Source organism: Rhinatrema bivittatum, chromosome 3 (genome assembly GCF_901001135.1).
Source record: "Rhinatrema bivittatum chromosome 3, aRhiBiv1.1, whole genome shotgun sequence".
Classification (NCBI taxonomy): domain Eukaryota; kingdom Metazoa; phylum Chordata; class Amphibia; order Gymnophiona; family Rhinatrematidae; genus Rhinatrema; species Rhinatrema bivittatum.
The window spans coordinates 345159784-345181382 of NC_042617.1; positions in this window are offsets into that span (position 1 = coordinate 345159784).

Sequence of the window (21599 nt, forward strand, 5' to 3'; positions counted from 1 at the left end):
TTGGCAAAGACAATTTTATCTCAGGTTCATTTACAAGATTGTTCCATAGATTAGGTCCATCTATGCAAAAGAGGCATTTCTGGGACTCAGATAAGCTGAACTGCAAATTCTGTTGCCAGTCTTAAAGGTCTGACTGGCTGCTAAATGTTAAGAATAGTGTTGAAATAACAAGGAGCCAGGCCATGGCTGGCCTTATATCAGGACTTCCCAAACTGTGGGTTGGCACCCCAAATGGGGGTCACCAAATCTTCAGTTGGGGTCACAAGTGCCTCAAATGGCACCACTCTTTAGATGCCAGCAACAGCATTAGTAGTGGAAGCTAGTGGAAGGCCTGTGAGCCGGTACATGTTCACAGGTCCTGCATTGCACTGCCCTTGCATGAGTTTCTGTGGTAACAGGTAGCCCTGAATAAGGAGAGGTCAAGGCTACTGCAGGGCCTGTGAACTTACATTAGCTCACAGGTCTTGTGCTGACTTTCATTGCTAATGCTGTTGCTGCTTGCAGATCACTGTCTTGCTTGAAATCAGCCATGAGGGGAGGGGAGGCAAGGAGAGAGGAGAGGTGAGTGTGCATGGGCCATTGGAGATTGTCACTGCTCATCTCTCCTCACTCGCCACTGAACTTACCAAAGAGAAAAATGTTGCTTCTGTCATCAGCCTGCCCTCTCATGCCCAAAGGAAAATGTTGCCACTGACCCTGGCCAAGAGGATGTTTGAAGGAGGAGCTATTTGAAATTAAGGATCAGATAAAAGAGAAGTTAGAGGTCTTGATCAAGTGGAGTGAGATTGGCTATGGAGGGTGACACAAGGGGAATGATAGGTTGAATGGGAGATATAAAAGAGGAGCAGGAGGTGAGAGAGGAGGAAATGGGGGTGAGCAGGAGAGGATGAAAGAGGATTAGTTGGGGGTTATAAGAAGAGCTAGGGGTGAGAGGATATGAAAAATGTTGGAGAGGTGAGAGAGAGGGGATTGGTTGGGGAGATGAAATTTGCTGAAGAATGGAAGAGCGGTGGAGATTTAGAAGAGTCCACTGGATGGAAGGGAACTGAGAGGAGATCTTCAGTATGGGGTGAACATTGAGAGGGGATCAGCTGGACTGTAGGCTAGGTGAGAGTAGAGTGATCATTGTAGGGAGATGGCATTTCTACTAATTTGTTTTGATTATCCTTTGGGGGTCATGTGAATTTCCAAGTGCTATAACGGGGTCACATTAGCTAAATAGTTGGGAAGCCCTGCATTATATACTAATAACATTTTGAAAATGTGTGTCTGATTCATGGGTAGCCAATGTAAGTCTCACAGAATAGGTGTGATGTGAGATTGATTCTGAGCCCCAGTAACTACCCATGCTGCTGAAGTTTGCACAATTTGCAGCTTACATATTGTTGACTGAAGTAATCCAATATAAAGACCATTACAGTAATCAATAGTAGACTTCACTAATGCCTGAACAACAGTGCTAAGATTAGTTACTGATAAGAAAAGTTTTAGTTGGTAAATCATCTACAATATAAAAAGGATGACTTTACAATCTTCTGAACTTGCAGAATTAAGGATAATGAAGAATCCATAATAACTTCAAGATTGAGAATTTGTCAAGCAATAGGAATCTGTAACCCATCAAAATGAAGAGAATTCGGAATGTCAGTGACTGGAAATCTTGCTATGTAGTACAATATCTCAATTATATTAACCAAACCTGTTCTCAATCATCCATTTCTTTACTTCCAGACAGTGGGTTATTCTGTTTAGAGCACCTGAGAGAGAAGAGACTGGGTGCAAAAACTATATCATCAGCATACAGATTATATTTAACATCAAGATGATCTATTAATTGATAAAAAAAGGAAAAATGTACGTATTGAATAATGTGGCAGATAAAGCCGATCCCTGTGGGAACTCTGTAGCCGGAGGAAAATCAGAGGATTTCACACCTCCACACACAACTCTTTGAGCACAAAAGAATCAAACCAGTTTAGCACTACTATAGCTAGTCCAGATTGTTGTAGTCGTTGTAACAAAACTGAATGAGCAATCATATTGAAAGTTGAGGAAAGATCAAGTATGACTGAGAAAACGTTGCTAGGCTGATCCAAGCCATGATGGATTACATCGAAAATAGATGGATTACATCGAAAATTACATCGAAAATACTATCGAAAATAGATTACTGCAACTCCTTGCTCCTAGGCCTGCCTAAAAGCACCATACAGCCACTGCAACTCCTCCAAAATTCAGCTGCCCGGATACTCACCAACACCCACAAAAATGATCACATAACCCTGGTACTCAAACATCTGCATTGGTTACCCGTAGCATACAGAATCACCTTCAAAGCCCTCACACTAATACACAAATCTCTTCACAACCAGGACATGCATTGGTACAATGAACATTTCTCCTTTCACAACAATAACAGACCCACTAGAAAACAATACCTGGCCACACTACATACCCCCTCACCCAAGCTCACTAAGCTCTGCACAACAAGCGAAAGGGCCCTCTCCCTAGCAGGTCCTTTTCTCTGGAATAAACTACCCACCTCTCTCCGCCAAGAAACCTGCCCAAAAATATTCAGGCAAAACCTCAAGACATGGTTCTTCAAGCTCTCATACACCTAACCTACACCCAACCTCCCGCACCCCGTCTCCAATCCCTTCCCTCTCTCCTCCTCCTCCCCACTCCCTCACTCTCTCCATTTACTCCACTTATATTTAACACTATCCCATTTCCCTCTTGCAATCCGCTGCATATCTGCCTCATAAGCTCCTAAAACTTCATTTCTCTACTAAGTTTATTCACGGTTTCCCTTCAAAGTATACGTATCCCTCCTCTAAGTGTATTTAAGGACATTATAAGTGTATATAAGGACATTATAAGTGTACATAAGGACATTATAATCTCACACACGTGTATATTTACCTCCTCTAAATGTAGATATCCCTACCTATTTTCAGAATTCTCTGCTCCTCCTAGTTTAGCTAACCTTAATTACGTAACCTCCTTAGATATTTGTTACTTGTAAAGACTAATTTGTTATATGTAAAAACTAATGGTTTAACTGTTCCTCATATAATCATGCAATAATTGTAAAGCCTGTTGCTAAATTTTTGTTATCTGTAAACCGATGAGATGTTCCCAACGTTCGTCGGTATATAAAAGCCATTAAATAAATAAATAAATACATTGAAGAGGGAAATAAATAAAGTTTCCATTTTATGTGCTGTGCTAAAATCAAATTGATAAATATCAAGTAATGATTGTTAATCAGTAAATGTAGACAGTTGTTTTAATACTACTTTATCTAAAACTTAAAAGGTGAATTTTAAAAGCCCGGTACACACCAAAACTGGAAGATAAGAACACAAGTCAGGCCGGTGCAAACCAAACGGATTTTAAGAGCCACCTAAGTACTCGTGTATTACCTGCTACATGCACAAATGAAAAGTTCCCAAAAAAGGGTGGTGCATAGGCAGTGCATAGGCAGGGCATGGTCATTCTGGATTTCACAATTAAATAAGCGAGTAAATATTTACATACACAGGTGCACGTCGGGGTCCCCTGCTGCATAACTTTACTTCTGCTATGTATCGCATGCGAATAATAAAGACAAAGATATATATCATAGTGTAAGTAAGAACCTCCCAGTTATCAGTGGTTTTCTTGAAGACAGTAAGCTTGATTTATTAAGTTTCATACAAAGCTGGATCTGGATAATGATACTATTTTAGTGAATCAGCTTTGTGTGCCTTTTTATACCTTTTTCACAACCATGTCCCAATGGAAGGGGTGTAGGATTATAGATTTTACTTAAGGAAGCTTTGCAGGTAGTAGGTGTCCTTTTGTAATTTATTCCCCATCTCAAGATGTTTGTGCTTACTTCTCCTTCATGGGGAGTTTGTTTACTCTATAGTTGAATGTTTCCCAGTCCTTTCCTGGAGAAACACTCAACCAGACTAGTTCTCAGGATATCCATAATGAATATGCATGAGATACATTTGCATAGATTGAAGATCCAAGGTATGCATATCTATCCCATGAATATTCATTGTGGAAATCCTAAAAACCTGACTGCTTAAGTGAAGTGTGCCTCCAGGAGAGAGTTGGCAAACACTCTATAGTCCTCCAGGATTTCTGACCACATATCTTTCCACATTTATTGATGTTACACTAAAAGCGGACACAAATCAATTTTTCTGCTTTTAGGTGATTTCAATTTACATATTGATGTTCTCCCTCTAACAAACAATAGTTAAGATTTCTTGAATTTTATGCAAGCTTTAGTTTGAGTACAGAAAGTTCATCAACCTGTACGTAAACTCAGCCAAACACTTGATTTAGAGTTTCTGAGTGAGAACTTCCAGCAGTCAATTGCTCTGGATATACTTGTACAGAAATTCCATGGTCTGATCATTTCCTTATACAAATGAAGGTGACAGTCCCATATGAGTTGGGAAAAAGCTAGATCTTCTCCTTATAAAACTTATAAATGTGGTTGAAGTTGGACAGCTGTATTCTGTAAGACTTCCTAGGCTTAAAGATGTAGTGATTTCAAATGCCAATTCTGCTGTCAGAGGACAGACAAATTGTAGAGTGCTTTAGATACAATTGTTCCTTTATTTATTTATAAAATGTATAAACTGCCGTATCAACATTTCTAAGTGGTGAACAACAAAGATTCATAACAAAATTATCATACATACAGTAAGTAAAATGTAGTTAAAAATCCATATCAAGACAATAATAAACAACATGTCAATGCAGTAAAAAACATTCGCAAATAATAAAAATGCACTATTATTTATAAAAACAGGAAAGCTCCATGGCTTACTCTGAACTTGCGAAAAGGCTAAATATATGTTAATTGAAGCCGAGCGTATGTAGTGAAAAACTAAATCTGCAAATGCATTATATTATTATTAGCACATTAGAAGAATATGTAAACTAGAGAATAAATCCTGAGATGCCCACCTTATTATACAAATTCAACAGGAAACACAATATCATAAGAACATAAGTCATGCATACTGTGTTAGACTAAAGGTCCAACAAGCCCAGTATCCTGTTTCCAAATGGCCAATCCAAGTTACAAGTACCTAGCAAGTTTCCAAACTTTAAATAGATCCTATGATACTAACACCATCAACAAGCAATGGCTATTCCCTATTGATTAATAGTAGTTTATGGACTTCATCTAGGAACGTATCCAAACCTTTTTTAAACAACTATACTAAGGGGTAGATTTTCAAAGGGATACGCGTGTAGGATACGCCCTGAAAACCTACCCCAAACCCCCCCTGCGTGCGCCGAGCCTATTTTGCATAGGCTCGGCAGCGCGCGCAAGCCCCGGGACGCGCGTAAGTCCCGGGGCTTGCATGGAGAGGCGTGCCGGGGGGCATGTCGGGGGGCGTAGTGGTCGTGATGCTGTGTTTCGGGGGCGTGGTGCGGGTGATGCGATGTTTCGGGGGCGGTGCCGCGGGCATAGTTTCGGCCCGGGGGTGTTCCGGGGGCGTGGCCGCGCCCTCCGGAACATCCCCCGGGTCGGGTGATGGTGCGCCAGCAGCCCGCTGGCGTGCGCAGATTTACGTCTGCCTCCGGCAGGCGTAAATCCGGCGATAAAGGTAGGGGGGGTTTAGATAGGGCCGGGGGGTGGGTTAGGTAGTGGAAGGGAGGGGAAGGTGAGGGGAGGGCAAAAGAAAGTTCCCTCCGAGGCCGCTCCAATTTCGGAGCGGCCTCGGAGGGAACGGAGGCAGGCTGCGTGGCTCGGCGCGCACAGGCTGCCCAAAATCGGCACCCTTGCGTGCGCCGATCCCGGATTTTAATGGATACGCACGGCTACGCACGTATCTATTGAAATCCCGCGTACTCTTGTTCGCGCCTGGTGCGCGAACAAAAGTATGCGCTCGCACAAAATGATAAAATCTACCCCTAATTGCTTTAACCATAACCTCTGATAATGTGAATGCCAGAGCTTAATTGTGCAATAAGTGAAAAAGAATTTTCTCCGATTTGTTTTACATGTGCTACTTGCTAATTTCATGGAGTGTCTCCTAGTCCTTGTATTATCCGATAGAGTAAATAACCAATTAAAATTTACCCATTCAAGTGCTTTCATGATTTTGTAGACCACTACCATGTCCCCCCTCAGCCATCTCTTCCCCAAGCTGAAGAGCCCTAACCTCTTTAGCCTTTCCTCATAGGAGAGCTGGTCCTTGCACATAGTATTCAATGTGAGGTCTCACCATGGAGTGATACAAAGGCAATATGACATCCTCTGTTTTATTTGCCAATCCCTTCCTAATAATTCCTGTTTGCTTTCTTGACCGCCAAAGCACACTGAGCCGACAATTTCAATCTAATATCAACTTTGATGCCCAGATCTTTTTCCTGAGTGGAAATTCCTAATGTGGAACCTAACATCATGTACCTACAGCATGGGTTATTTTTCCATATATACATCTCCTTGCATTTCTCCACATTAAATGTCATGTGCCATATGGATACCCAGTCTTCCAGGCTTGCAAGTTCCTCCTGCATTTTATCACAATCCACTTCTGATTTAACAACTTTGAATAATTTAGTGTCATCTGCAGATTTGATCACCTCACTCAGCGTACCTCTTTCCAGATCATTTATAAATATATTAAAAAACACTGATCCAAGTACAGATTCCTGAAGCACTCCCTCCATCTCCCAGGCATTGTAATCAAGTAGAATCAAATTACAAGCGGAGTGACACCACCTTTTCCAATAACTCCACTGGCTCCAGGCTATCATTTAAAATAGGAATTCACTCAAAATTTAATAACATATTGAACAGGACCAGTCCCAACACTAGGGATGTGAATCGTGTCCTCGATCGTCTTAACGATCGATTTCGGCTGGGAGGGGGAGGGAATCGTATTGTTGCCGTTTGGGGGGGTAAAATATCGTGAAAAATCGTTAAAAATCGTTAAAAATCGAAAAATCGAAAAATCGAAAAACCGGCACATTAAAACCCCCTAAAACCCACCCCCGACCCTTTAAATTAAATCCCCCACCCCAAATAACTTAAATAACCTGCGGGTCCAGCGGCGGTCCGGAATGGCAGCGGTCCGGAACGGGCTCCTGCTCCTGAATCTTGTCGTCTTCAGCCGGCGCCATTTTCCAAAATGGCGCCGAAAAATGGCGGCGGCCATAGACGAAAAAGATTGGACGGCAGGAGGTCCTTCCGGACCCCCGCTGGACTTTTGGCAAGTCTCGTGGGGGTCAGGAGGCCCCCCACAAGCTGGCCAAAAGTTCCTGGAGGTCCAGCGGGGGTCAGGGAGCGATTTCCCGCCGCGAATCGTTTTCGTACGGAAAATGGCGCCGGCAGGAGATCGACTGCAGGAGGTCGTTCAGCGAGGGTTCCGGCGCCTCGCTGAACGACCTCCTGCAGTCGATCTCCTGCCGGCGCCATTTTCCGTACGAAAACGATTCGCGGCGGGAAATCGCTCCCTGACCCCCGCTGGACCTCCAGGAACTTTTGGCCAGCTTGTGGGGGGCCTCCTGACCCCCACGAGACTTGCCAAAAGTCCAGCGGGGGTCCGGAAGGACCTCCTGCCGTCCAATCTTTTTCGTCTATGGCCGCCGCCATTTTTCGGCGCCATTTTGGAAAATGGCGCCGGCTGAAGACGACAAGATTCAGGAGCAGGAGCCCGTTCCGGACCGCTGCCGTTCCGGACCGCCGCTGGACCCGCAGGTTATTTAAGTTATTGGGGGTGGGGGATTTAATTTAAAGGGTCGGGGGTGGGTTTTAGGGGGTTTTAGTGTGCCGGCTCACGATTCTAACGATTTATAACGATAAATCGTTAGAATCTGTATTGTATTGTGTTCCATAACGGTTTAAGACGATATTAAAATTATCGGACGATAATTTTAATCGTCCTAAAACGATTCACATCCCTACCCAACACTGATCCTTGTGGCACTCCACTTACCACCATTCTCTACCCTGTGAACCTACTCTAAAAAGAGAATGGTGGTAAGTGGAGTGCCACAAGGATCAGTGTTGGGACTGGTCCTGTTCAATATCTTCGTGAGTGATATTGCAGAAAGGATTGAAGGTAAAGTTTGTCTATTTGTGGATGATTCTAAGATTTGCAACAGAGTGGACACACCACAAGGAGTAGAGAGAATGAGACATAATTTAAGGAAGCTTGAACAGTGGTCAAAGATTTGTCAGCTGGGATTTAATGCCAAGAAATGCAGAGTCATGCATCTGGGGTGTGGTAATCCAAAAGACTTATATGTGATGGGGGGTGAAGGGCTGTTATGCACAGAGCAAGAGAGGGACCTTGGGATGATAGTGTATAATGATATGAAGACGGCAAAGCAATGTGACAAGGCAATAGCTAAAGCCAAAAGAATGCTGGGCTGCACAGAAAGAGGAATAACCAGTAAGAAAAAGAAGGTGATAATCCCCTTGTACAGGTCCTTGGTGAGGTCTTACCTGGAGTATTGTGTTCAGTTCTACAAACCGTATCTCAAAATGGACAGAGACAGATTGGAAGCGGTTCAGAGAAGGGCAAAAAAATGGTGGTGGGGTCTCCATCAAATGACTTATGTGGAGATGTTGAAGGATCTAATTATGTATACCCTGGAGGAGAGGAGGTGCAGGGGAGATATGATATAGATCTTCAGATACCTGAAAGGTTTTAATGATGAACAATCAACAAACTTTTTCTGTTGGAAAGAAAGCTGTAGAACTAGGGGTCATGTAATGAAACTCTAGGGAGGATAATTCAGAACCAACGTCAGGAAATATTTCTTCATGGAGAGGGTGGTGGATGCCTAAAATGCCCTTCCGGAGGAGATGATAAAGACAAAAATGGTGAAAGATATAAAAAAGGCATGGGATAAACCCTGTGGATCCCTAAAGGCTAGAGGATGGAAATGAAGAAAAGAGTGCATGGGGGTAACTTGCTGGTTTGGCAGTTTCTGTCCTTAACAATAAGCTTTCATACTGTTGATGCAACTCCATTATTGCTCTCTGCTTTTACAACAGGGGGAAAAGAAGAAAAGGGGAATTAGATTCAGACAGCAACCAACAAGGACATTGAAAAATAAATAAGCATGGGATAACTTGCAGAGGCAGCTGTTATTGCCCTTAACCAATAAGCCTGATACTTTTATGCAACTCCAACATTGCTCTCTGCTTCAACCGCAAGAGATAGCGGGGAATTGGACTCAGACAGCAACCAACAAGGGCCCTGACTTGGACAGTCTGGGTAACTGAGTATGGGGGTGTCCTGTATGGTGCAGTGGATGCTGCCATGGGCTTGCTGGGCAGATTGGATGGACAGTTTGGTCCTTTTCTGCCGTCATTTTCTATGTTTTCATGTGAGACTCAACAGAAAAATCTAAGCCCCATCAAAGATATATATCACTTGAAATTTAGCTGCTTCATAAATCTGGCCAAATTTAAGTCTTTAGCCAGGCATGCCTCTGTGCTTCCAGGGCCCTTTGCAAAATGTTATGCTCCTAGCACTTCCTATTGTCTGTTCTTATATTCTTGGTTTAAACTTCTGTACTGATGGTTTTGCAAGCAGTTATCATAGCAGAGCTTAGCTTGTCATCATCAATATCTGGCGTATCAATGGCTGGTATCTGGTTCTAGGCCTCTTCAATTGGTTAGCCAGTTCATAGACATTGAATAATTGGCCTTCCAGGTTTGACTGAGGCTTATGACAATCAGAGGGACACTCTGCAATGCCAGCAAGTTGTATCAATTAGTTAGAGTTCATTGCAAATCTGATTGGATGGCAAGGTTGTCAATGTTAGACCATAATTGGTAATCATGGCCCGTTTAACAAATGTCTTGAATTTTATATCTGAAATTACTTATTTGGACTTCTTCCCATGCTGTGCTGAAATATGGTACAGGTCTCAAGTCCTTGTTTATTTCATGCTGGAAAGTCACACCCTGCTATAATATTTTTTTATGTGATATCTGGAACAGTTAAACTTAGATCTACCTTACTGACTTATTATATCCCTTCCATTCAGTTTCCTTCTTTTGTTTCTAACTTCTGAGCTAGGAAATGCCTCTGTGCATATTCCTATCTTACAGGATAGATTTGATGGGCATAAGTTAATTGCCTAACTCTATGAAATGGATTCCATCTTTAAGCTTAGAAAGCCAAAATTTAATAGAAACAAACAGGGTAATTTTAAAAGCAACATGTGTGTGCCAATAAACGGGCATATCGCCACTTGAGTGGAGAGTCGCTGCAATTTAAAATTGTGCTTGCAAGTATGCATACATCATTTAAAGTGCCCCTTCCATGCATATTTTGGCTAGGGCTTTTTTGGCTTTTATGCGCGTATGGAGGTAGATTTTAAAACATGCTCACATGAGGGAAAAAACAGTTTTTTCAAGTAGTCCACCAGTTTGTCCAGTTCATATTGAGATCTTCAAGACCCTTCTTGTTCTTCATCCTTTAAGCCCCTCACTTGACCCCAAAGCCTCATACTGTGCTAATACCCTGAAACTCTAGATCTCCAGAATTGCTTCTCATTAGGACCAGAAGTTACATGGATAAAAGCAAATGTGCACCATTGTCAACTTTTTTTAAAATGTGGACTTAGGGGAATAATTCTTGGTCCCACCCTGGAATGCTCATGCCCCACCCCTTTTCTGCCCTTTCTTCTTGACTCATGCACAGGTATGTATGAACTTACTTCACGGCTTCTTAAAATGCATGTTGCTCGCATAAAACCTGTATACGCTAGAATATGGCCATTTTTGTATGAGAAATGCTTTTAAAATCAACACAACAGTATATATTAGAGATGTGAATCGGAACCGGAATCGTTAATTTTTTTTTGTGCGGCCCAATCACAGTTTGTTTATTGGCTGCGCCCGAGCCGATAAACAAAAAAACCCACCCGACCCTTTAAAACTGTTCCCTTAGCTTTCCCCACCCTCCCGAACCCCCCACAAACTTTTTACAAGTACCTGGTGGTCCAGTGGAAGTCCCGGGAGCGATCTCCCGCTCTTGGGGCCGTCGGCTGACACTAATAAAAATGGCGCAGATGGCCCTTTGCCCTTACCATGTGACAGGGTATCCGTGCCATTGGCCAGGCCCTGTCACATGGTAGGAGTAATGGACGGCCAGCACCATCTTTAAAAATGGCGCAGGCCATCCAGTCATTCTTGCCAGCTGCTTTCACTCTAGCCTGAGCCAGAAGAGATGATTTGTTAGGGGCAACATGGCTTTGGCGTACTGAAGTAGAGGAGGAAGTACTAGCTGTCACTGACAGAGTTCTGCTCCTGCTTGGGCTTGCACTAATCTCTGAAGTGCCCACTGTTTCTTCCTCTGCTTCATGCCTAATCTGTCTCTGCCTATGGCACTCCTGTTCACAGACCTTTTCTAACAACAGGTTCTTCACAAATGTGAGATAATCGGACTGTAGGGTGAGTTTCCCTTTTACACAGGGATCACAGACTGTGGCGAGCATGTCTGTGTCCTGTTTTGTTAAAGGTCCTAATCTCTCTTGCACCTACTTCTACAAAAAGTCCAGACAACGCAGCACCTCTGCTGTCATTCCCTCTTCCTGTTTAAAGCCCTCCAAATTTGCCTCCAGAATATTAACTATAGGGATGATGTCACCCAAGGTGGCACTTCTGGAACTCAGCTCCTCCGTGGCATCCTTGAAGGGCTTCAGAATTTTTACCAGCTGACTCATGACTAACCAATCATGGTGCCCTGGGGGACTATGCACATTTCGATAGGGGACTATCTCCATTTCCAGAGAAAGATCATGAAGAGGTGTCTGCTGCTCCACTAACCTCTGCAGCATCATATAGGTGGAATTCCACCGGGTGCCAATGTCTTGAATGAGATGCTTGTGAGGCATCCCCAAATCAGTCTGCTTTTGACGGAGAACCTGCCCCGCCTTCACACTTCTGTGGAAGTACCCTGCTATGTTCCTGCACTCCTATATTAATGTCTGCAAGTATTGTCTTGGTGCTTGGAATCCAACCCCAGAGCTGACTTCACTACCAGGTGCAGAGTGTGTGCAAAACATCAGATGTTCTGAAAGCCCCTGTCGGATATTGCCTTTACCATGTTTGCACCATTGTCTGTGACAAAGAACCCTGCCTGAAGATTCCTGGCTCTCTGGTATAGCTGCCAGCCCTCCAGCATGTCTCTGATGCATGATAGAATATTGGCTAAGGTATGGGCCTTGTCAGTCAGGTGGGTGTGCAGTAAAGCCCACCTGCACCCTGATACCTGGTCACTAATAGAGTTGCTGCCTGCCCCTGCCTCAACCAGGTCCCACCAGTGTGCTGTCAGGGAGAGATAAGAGTGTGAAGCATTCATGGTGGTCCAGATATCGCAGGTGAAATGCACACACCCCTCTGCCTTAGCTAGCAGCGCCTGGATGCAACTGTGACACTGGTTGTACAGGCTGGGGATGACCTTTCTGCTAAATGTGGTTTTGGAGGGGACTTTGTAATTTGGAGCTAAGACCTGCAGCAAACGCTTGAAACCCACATTCTCCACTAACTGCAGGGGCTGGTCATCAAGGGCAATCATTTCCCCGACGCTCCTGGTTACAACTTTTGAGGCTGCCTGCCTCCTTCCCCGGGATAGCGCTACTGAACACTATCCCATTTCCTCTATGGTGAGTTGTTGCTTCTGACACATGGCAGGCGGCTGCTGGCCTGCCACCTGACTGCTGGAAGGGGCTGATGGCATGGGATGACTCTGCTCCTATTCAAGCACTTTACGCTGCCTGGAAAAAGGGTCCCCTGACTGGTACTGCCACCATCCCCAGATGTCAGTACTGTTGGGTTTTGCTTCTGCATATGATGCATCATTCCAGAATTGGTTAGATGGCCCACTTGCTTGCCTCTGCTAATATCCCTGGCACAGTAATTCAGTGAGCAAAACGCGGGTGTTCCCTCACTTTAAAGTGGCTCCAGATCACAGATTTCTTTCATGATCCTTTCTCTATAGCCTTCGGGGTAGATGCTGGCACTGGAGTTAAAGTAGTGGGTGGACCCTGAGAAGCACTGCCAGGGGCATCAGTCATACTCTCTGCCTACGCTGGCTGCTCTTCCTCATCATCATCATCACCAGTTTCATCTCTCTCCACCAGCACTGAAGTGGAGGCTAAGATGGAACTAACTAATCCTCCTAAACCTTCTTCAGCTATTGTGTCTTCCATTTCTGATGAAGGGAATCCCATACAAGATGATTCTTCATCGGAATCAGAAGCAAACAGTGACTGTGCTACATCGTCAGTGCTAACTAGAGTATGCTGTGGCACTGCTGCTTTTGGGTCTCGTTCTTTTGCTTTCTCCATTGCCCCAACTGCCTTGGATGGCTCAGCCTCCCCTTCCCTCACCTCCAAAACAGGGTCAGAAACAGATGGTGGCAGCACATCATCTTTAAATTTAAGTTTTTTTCTGGCTGGAACTGCCTGCCCCTCCAGAGATTTTGGATTGGAGCAGGTCCCTTTTTAACTTTAATGGGTGACTGCCTCTTGAAGTGCCTCCTCTGCCAGTGCCAATCACTCGACCTGTACCTTTCCCTGACATCATGGATATTATTGTCATTGCCTACTGGGGATTTGGATTAAAAGGATTATTTCTTTATTTGTTGTAATGTACTGAACACCACTGTACCAATATATGTGAGTGTGGAAAATCACACACACACACAGACACACTGTACATTACAACTGAGTCTGCTCTATGTGCACAAAAACTGAAACTCCAGATAAAACACTGGAAGCCTCAGCCTGACTACTGCTGTGAGTCTGCAAGCCAAATTCCTATAGTACTTCTCTCTGTGCACTCACTGGGGCCAATGCAATACAGTGCGCTGAGCCCAGCACACTATTGGACGTGGGTTGTAGAGGTGCTAACTAATCCTCTTATGCAATAAAGGGATTAGCGCCTCAACAATGCACATCCAATGAGTAGTGAAACTAATAGCACTCATCACGTGCAAATGCATGTGAATGAGGCTATTAGCTATTCACTCCCTATGCAAAAACAAAATGTGCATCTAGGACACACATTTTAGCGATCAGAAATTAACGCCTGCCCGGAGCAGGCGATAATTGCTGAGTGCTACTGAAACTAGTTCAGAAAAGCAGAAAAATCTGCTTTTCTGTACTGCCTCCTACTTAATATCCTTGGGATATTACTTAATATCCTTGGGATATTAAGTGTAACAACTCTTTAAAAAAGTAATTTTAAAAAAAGTTTTAAAAAAGCGCGACAAGGGCTTGGAAAATGGATGCTGGTTAATTCAGCTTCCATTCTCTGAACCTGACTGCCAGCACCAGAAGGAGTATACAAATCAATATTAAAGTGTCACTCCTTCACATATTGCCCATTGGTCCTTTTCACTGATATTTGTCAGTGAAAGGACCAATTCCCTTTCAGGACAGCCTTCTGAAAGGAGATTGGTCCTTTCACTGACATGTGACAGTAAAGGGACAAATCCACAAAAAGTGAAGGAGTGTCGGACACTTTAATATTGATTTTATACACTCCTTCTGGTGCCGGTAGTCAGGTTTGGAGAATTTTCCTAACCCCTGCATGTGCGCTGGTTAGGAAAACGAGATGCTGATAAATTCAGCAACCATTTTCTTAACAGGCGGACAGCCACCGACAGCAGACCTCTCTCCGGCTTGCACTGTCAAAGAGGTGCTAGGGGTGTGCAATCACCCCTAGCGCCTCCTCGACAGTGCATGCCCTAATTTAAATATTGCATCGCATTCCCAAGAGAGGTGCCTGGGGGCGCATTATGAAAGCAGGTGCTGAATACCCAGTGCCCGCTTTCAGCAGTTTACCTCAATATTATAAATCAGCTTCTGTCCCTTATGAGACTTGTATTAAATATGGATAAAACCAAAATCACTTTACTGGAAAGGAAATGTAGAAACAAAGAAATTTCACCAATCCCATTAAATAACAATATAAAGATAAAACCAACTGATCATGTTCGTGACCTCAGAATCATAGTCGACACTGATTTGAGTTTTAAAAAACATATATCAATCAAATTGAAAGTAGGCTATTATAAACTTCTCACTCTTCAACGACTGAAACCTCTGCTTGAACAAAAGGATTTTAGATCAGTGCTACAGTTGCTGATTTTCTCCAGTATGGACTACTGTAATTCCCTTCTATTTGGCCTTCCTTTATCCACAATTCATCCTCTACAAGTCCTACAGAATGCAGCCGCTAGAGTTTTAACAGGCAGCAAAAAATGTGACCATATTACGCCCATTTTTATTTCGTTACACTAGTTACCTGTCAAATATCGTATACAATACAAAACAGCCTGTATCCTACATAGAATTATTTATGGCAAACAAACCGACTGGTTAAATGCGGCTATTCGATTGCATGCCCCCCAGAGAAACCTTATGTCGGCCAGCAAGGGCCTGTTAACGATTCTCTCTGTGAATTCAGCAAATCTAAGTCAAGTGAGAGAATGAGAAATCTCTATAGCAGGCCCCAAATTTTGGAACACATTACCGGTAGATCTGAGACTAAAAGCCATTATAGGGATGTGAATCGTTTTTCAACGATTAAAATTATCATCCGATAATGTTAATATCGTCTTAAATCGTTATAGAACACAATACAATAGAAATTCTAACGATTTATCGTTAAAAATCGTTAAATCGTGTTAGTGCGCACTAACGGGAGTTAGTGCGCACTAACAGAAAATGATACAAATTGACACTTTCCAGGTCACTGAAGGTCAGTTAGGAATGAATATGTATTCCTATTGGCTGGCTGCCCTCTTATCTATTGATGTTACCAAGGTTCACACTGAGGTGATGGTTGGGGGGATGGGAAATGGAACTGGAAACTCACGAACACCAACAGAAAATGATACAAATTGTTGACACTTCCCAGGTCAGTAAAGGTCAGTTAGGAATGAATATGTATTCCTATTGGCTGGCTGTGCTCTTATCTATTGATGTTACCAAGGTTCCCACTGAGGTAATGGTTGGGGGGATGTGAAATGGAAACAGTTGGAAGCTTGACAAAAAAAGTAACGTGATGATCATCACTCATGTACTAGAACTTGTTTGTTTATTATGTTAGCAGGCATGTGAAATGCTAGTGCATGTTGAATTTGCCAATCACTGTGCATTTTAGAAAGGTGGTCCTGGCTGGAACTACACAGTTCAAATATATGTGGTAATTGATTGTTGGTAAGTGTATTTTTTAAGTAGCCACACTGGCCACCAGATCACGGATCATGGAGAGCTGCATCCCTGCTCCCAGCCAGTCTGGGGCTGCCTGTCCCAGTCATCCATGGAGGGCTGCAGCCCTGCTCCCAGCCAGTCTGGGGCTGCCTGTCCCTGTAATCCATGCAGTGCTGCATCCCTGCTCCCAGCCAGTCTGGGGCTGCCTGTCCCAGTAATCCATGCAGAGCTGCTTCCCTGCTCCCATCCAGTCTGGGGCTGCCTGTCCCAGTCATCCATGCAGAGGTGTATCCCTGCTCCCAGCCAGTCTGGGGCTGTCTGTCCCTGTAATCCATGCAGAGCTGCATCCCTGCTCCCAGCCAGTCTGGGGCTGCCTGTCCCAGTAATCCATGCAGAGCTGCATCCCTGCTCCCAGCCAGTCTGGGGCTGCCTGTCCCTGTAATCCATGCAGAGCTGCATCCCTACTCCCAGCCAGTCTGGGGCTGCCTGTCCCAGTAATCCATGCAGAGCTGCTTCCCTGCTCCCATCCAGTCTGGGGCTGCCTGTCCCAGTCATCCATGCAGAGCTGTATCCCTGCTCCCAGCCAGTCTGGGGCTGTCTGTCCCTGTAATCCATGCAGAGCTGCATCCCTGCTCCCAGCCAGTCTGGGGCTGCCTGTCCCAGTAATCCATGCAGAGCTGCATCCCTGCTCCCAGCCAGTCTGGGGCTGCCTGTCCCAGTAATCCATGCAGAGCTGCATCCCTGCTCCCAGCCAGTCTGGAGATCACAACACCCCTGGTATTAATAGGGATAGGGCACTGTGTGCAGGAAGATCACAACACTCCTGGTATTGATAGGGATAGGGCACTATGTGCAGGAAGATCACAACACCCCTGGTATCAGGGTTAGTGCACTGTGTGCAGGAAGATCACAACACTCCTGGTATTAATAGGGATAGGGCACTGTGTGCAGGAAGATCACAACACCCCTGGTGCCAGGGTTAGGGCACTGTGTGCAGGAAGATCACAACACTCCTGGTATTAATAGGGATAGGGCACTGTGTGTACATGAAGATCACAACACCCCTGGTGCCAGGGTTAGGGCACTGTGTGCAGGAAGATCACAACACCACTGGTATCAGGGTTAGGGCACTGTGTGCAGGAAGATCACAACACCCCTGGTATCAGGGTTAGGGCACTGTGTGCAGGAAGATCACAACACTCCTGGTATTAATAGGGATAGGGCACTGTGTGCAGGAAGATCACAACACCCCTGGTGCCAGGGTTAGGGCACTGTGTGCAGGAAGATCACAACACTGCTGGTATTAATAGGGATAGGGCACTGTGTGTACATGAAGATCACAACACCCCTGGTGCCAGGGGTAGGGCACTGTGTGCAGGAAGATCACAACACCACTGGTATCAGGGTTAGGGCACTGTGTGCAGGAAGATCACAACACCCCTGGTATCAGGGTTAGGGCACTGTGTGCAGGAAGATCACAACACTCCTGGTATTAATAGGGATAGGGCACTGTGTACAGGAAGATCACAACACCCCTGGTGCCAGGGTTAGGGCACTGTGTACAGGAAGATCACAACACCCCTGGTGCCAGGGTTAGGGCACTGTGTGCATGAAGATCACACCCCTGGTGCCATAGTTAGGGCACTGTGTGCAGGAAGATCACAACACTCCTGGTATTAATAGGGATAGGGCACTGTGTGCATGAAGATCACAACACCCCTGGTGCCATAGTTAGGGCACTGTGTGCAGGAAGATCACAACACTCCTGGTATTAATAGGGATAGGGCACTGTGTGTACATGGAGATCACAACACCCCTGGTGCCAGGGTTAGGGCACTGTGTGCAGGAAGATCACAACACCCCTGGTATCAGGGTTAGGGCACAAGTTCTAGTCACATTGACTGATCACATTACTTTTTTTGTCAAGCTACCAACTGTTTCCATTTCCCATCCCCCATATACTGTCAGTGGGAACCTTGGTAACATGAATAAATAAGAGGGCAGCCAATAGGAATACATATTCATTCCTAAACTGACCTTAACTGACCTGAAAAGTGTCAAATTGTATCAATTTCTGTTAGTGCGCACTAACTCCCGTTAGTGCGCACTAATCGGAAAAAACGATTTTTAACGATTTTTCAACGAAATAATCGTGCCAAACACGATTTTCTTCTCCTGCCACACGATTTCAATCGTTAAGACGATATGGCACACGATTCACATCCCTAAAAGCCAATACAAAAAAATTCAAGAAAGAGCTTAAAACATGGTTATTCAGCTGTGCTTATGCAGAACCCAATTGAGAACAGCCCAGCCTAACTACTGATATTACTGTTTAAGGTGTCTTTTAATTTTTTATTATTTTACTGCTTAAAATTTATTAGTCTCCATTTATTTGTCACTACTTTTATTTTATATTCGTTATATAATTATTCCACCTTCTCTCTCTCTAGGTCTCCCTGACCTCTTCTCTCTCTCCCCTGTTCCTCATGATATCCCTGTTAGATGTAACTATTATTTTCCTTTCTTTCTGTTAAATTTTTAACCACAGTTGTATGTAAACCGATGTGATATTCATTTGAATGTTGGTATATAAAAGTTCTAAATAAATACATAAAATAAAAATAAAATATTGTTGCTTTATAACAGTGTTTTTATATAGCCACTTTATATCTGAGTTTTTATTGATTTTATACCTGTAATTGTATTTCATTCTTCTTATAATATTGTAAACCATTGTGATGGTATATCTGATATGACTGTATATAAAACTCAATAAACTAAACTAAACTATTTACATTGGTTATCCATTATCTTGCTGATTATATTGAAAATAAATTATTAGGCATGGCTTAGTCAAAACATTTGTTTTGGATCATTCATTTGTTTTGTAGGTTACAGTCGTCTGTTAGGTTTGTTTCAAATGAAAACAAATTTTCATTTGCATGTTTTTTATTCATTCATTTGGTTACCATTATAGTCAATGGGTGAAGCAATACAGCCTATTTTTTTGCTTCCAAATTGGGATTTTCTAATAATTTCTAGTGAAACTGGTGGGTAGACATTGTCAGAAGGGTGAAGGCATGCCCATGCATTAAAACTATGTCAACATGGAACAAAAAATGCATGGGGAGCCCAAGGACCCACTATGTGGCAAAACAGTACCAGCAGTAGCAGGAGTTCGCCAAGGCACCTTCAGAGGAGCAAAACAGCAGCAAGAGTAGCCAGATCACTCCAAGGCTGAAGAAGTAAAGTAAAGGGCACCAACAGTAGTGACATGAACTCTCCAAGGCTGTATTAGAAGAGAAAAGCAAGACCAAGTATGGCATGAAGAGCTCAAGGCACCATGTAGGGGAAACAGCACCAAAAAAGACAGAAAACAAAAGAGGCAGTTATAGAGGGTCAAAGTATCTGGGGTGACATGAAGACTCCCAAAACATCATGAGAGGTACAAATAGGCACCTAAAGTGGCAAGAACTCCCCAAGTTTCCAAATAAGCAGCAAAGGGAACCAACCAAATTAGTAGAAAGTCCTAGGACAGAGAAAGCCAGAGGAAATGCCTGGAGGAGGCTGTCATTCTGTATAGCTTCATTAGATAAAGGAGCTGATAGAGCTTGGAGTTGGTCTTCAGTGGAGGCTAAGATGCTACTGACTATAGGCAGTGAATGCTCTTTAGCCACTAGCCATTTAATATCCCGTATTCAGGGAATCAAGAACTCAATTCTTCTTCAGAATCATTTTTTGCAAATACTGCCTCCATTAATTCTGAAGCAGTAATCATAGAGCACCATGTTCCTGGTTCTGGGTCCTGCACTTCTGAAAATTCTTAACTTTGCTGTAGTATAATCCAGCAAAGGCTAAATACCAGATGGAATAAAAAATTCGAAGAACCTTAAGGGAACAGAGTTTGAAGAAAATATCTAAGAAGACATGACACTATTAAAAATGACTGGATGAATAAGGCCTGTGTAAAGCACTGGATAGCTAGGGCAAGACCAAGAGTTGGCAAGTACTATAGAAAAAGGGGATTTGAAAAGAACTTCAAAGACAGTCAGAGTGGGTGTTCTGGCCTACATAAAACATTCATGTTTTAATATCCAGATAGCTAAACCTTCCTCCCAATCAGACTTACAAAAAGATTCTTTATTTCTGAAATTATTTATTGTACAAGTAATCGGTTACTTACAATTGTTGCACTTCAGAAGTAATACCCCCAGGACAAGAATCTTTTGATTTGGAGATGCGGGCTGAAGAAGGTGGGTGGAGGATTCATGGAGAAATTTTTATTGCAGAGGTGAGGAGATTAAATGAGAATACTTATCAGGAGAATGAGGCTGATTTAATGGAAAGAGGAAAGGTGAAAAGCCAGTTCACTTCAGGGGATAATAAAAAGCCCTGTTATATGCAGGCAAGCATGGAGGAAATGCCTCATGGTCAGAGGAAGCAGGTAACCAGCCTCCTCAAGGGGCAGGAGTCAAAGGTGTAACCAATGGTATGACCTAAGACCCATGTGACATGGGGTTCATCCAGGTAGTCTTTGAACTGGGAAACATATCTGGAGGACCTAAGTCAAGGAGTCAATGATTAAGCCTACATGAGGGGAAAGGAGGTGTGCCTTGCAGACAAAGGCTCACAGGGCACAGTATGTACATTAGTAAGGTTAGCTGCAGTTTGTAAAATACTAAGTTACCCACAATACTATTTTCACAGTTGTAAAGCGGTACTGCAGTATTGGACACAGTTCAATACACAGTAAATAAATACAAATGTGTTCACACTGCTGGGAGCAGAATAGTGGGAGATGCTGTCTCAGTAGATGGAATGTGGTTGATCCTACCTGTAGCATATGCTTCTGTCAAACTGTAAAGATGGAACCATGAATATGTTAGGGATTGTGAATGGATCATTAAATCAGTCATGGTTCCTTCTGCTACTTGAATAACTTTGATGCTTGTAGAGCTAATACATGCTGACTAGCACTGACCCTGCAAGATGTAGTGCCTGTAATCACAAACAGTACAAAGTCATCAAAATTCCCCATGGCATATAGTGCAAGGAATTGCAAACAGCATAAAGTTGTCAAAACACCCAAAGCATACAGTACAGTAAATTGCAAAAATCACAAAGATATCTAAACCCCAAAGCATGGAGTGCAAGGAATTGCAAACAATATAAAGTGTCTAAATCCCCAAATGATGTAGTGAAGTTTATTGCAAACAACACAAAGGTGTCTAAACCCACAAGACATGGAGTGTGGCCCATCTGAAACAGCACAAAAGTGTTTAAACCCCAAAGGCATGGAGTGTGCTCAATCATAAACATCATAAATGTGTCATAACCCCCAAGACATGGAGTGCGGTCAATCATAACAACACAAAGCATAGATAGGC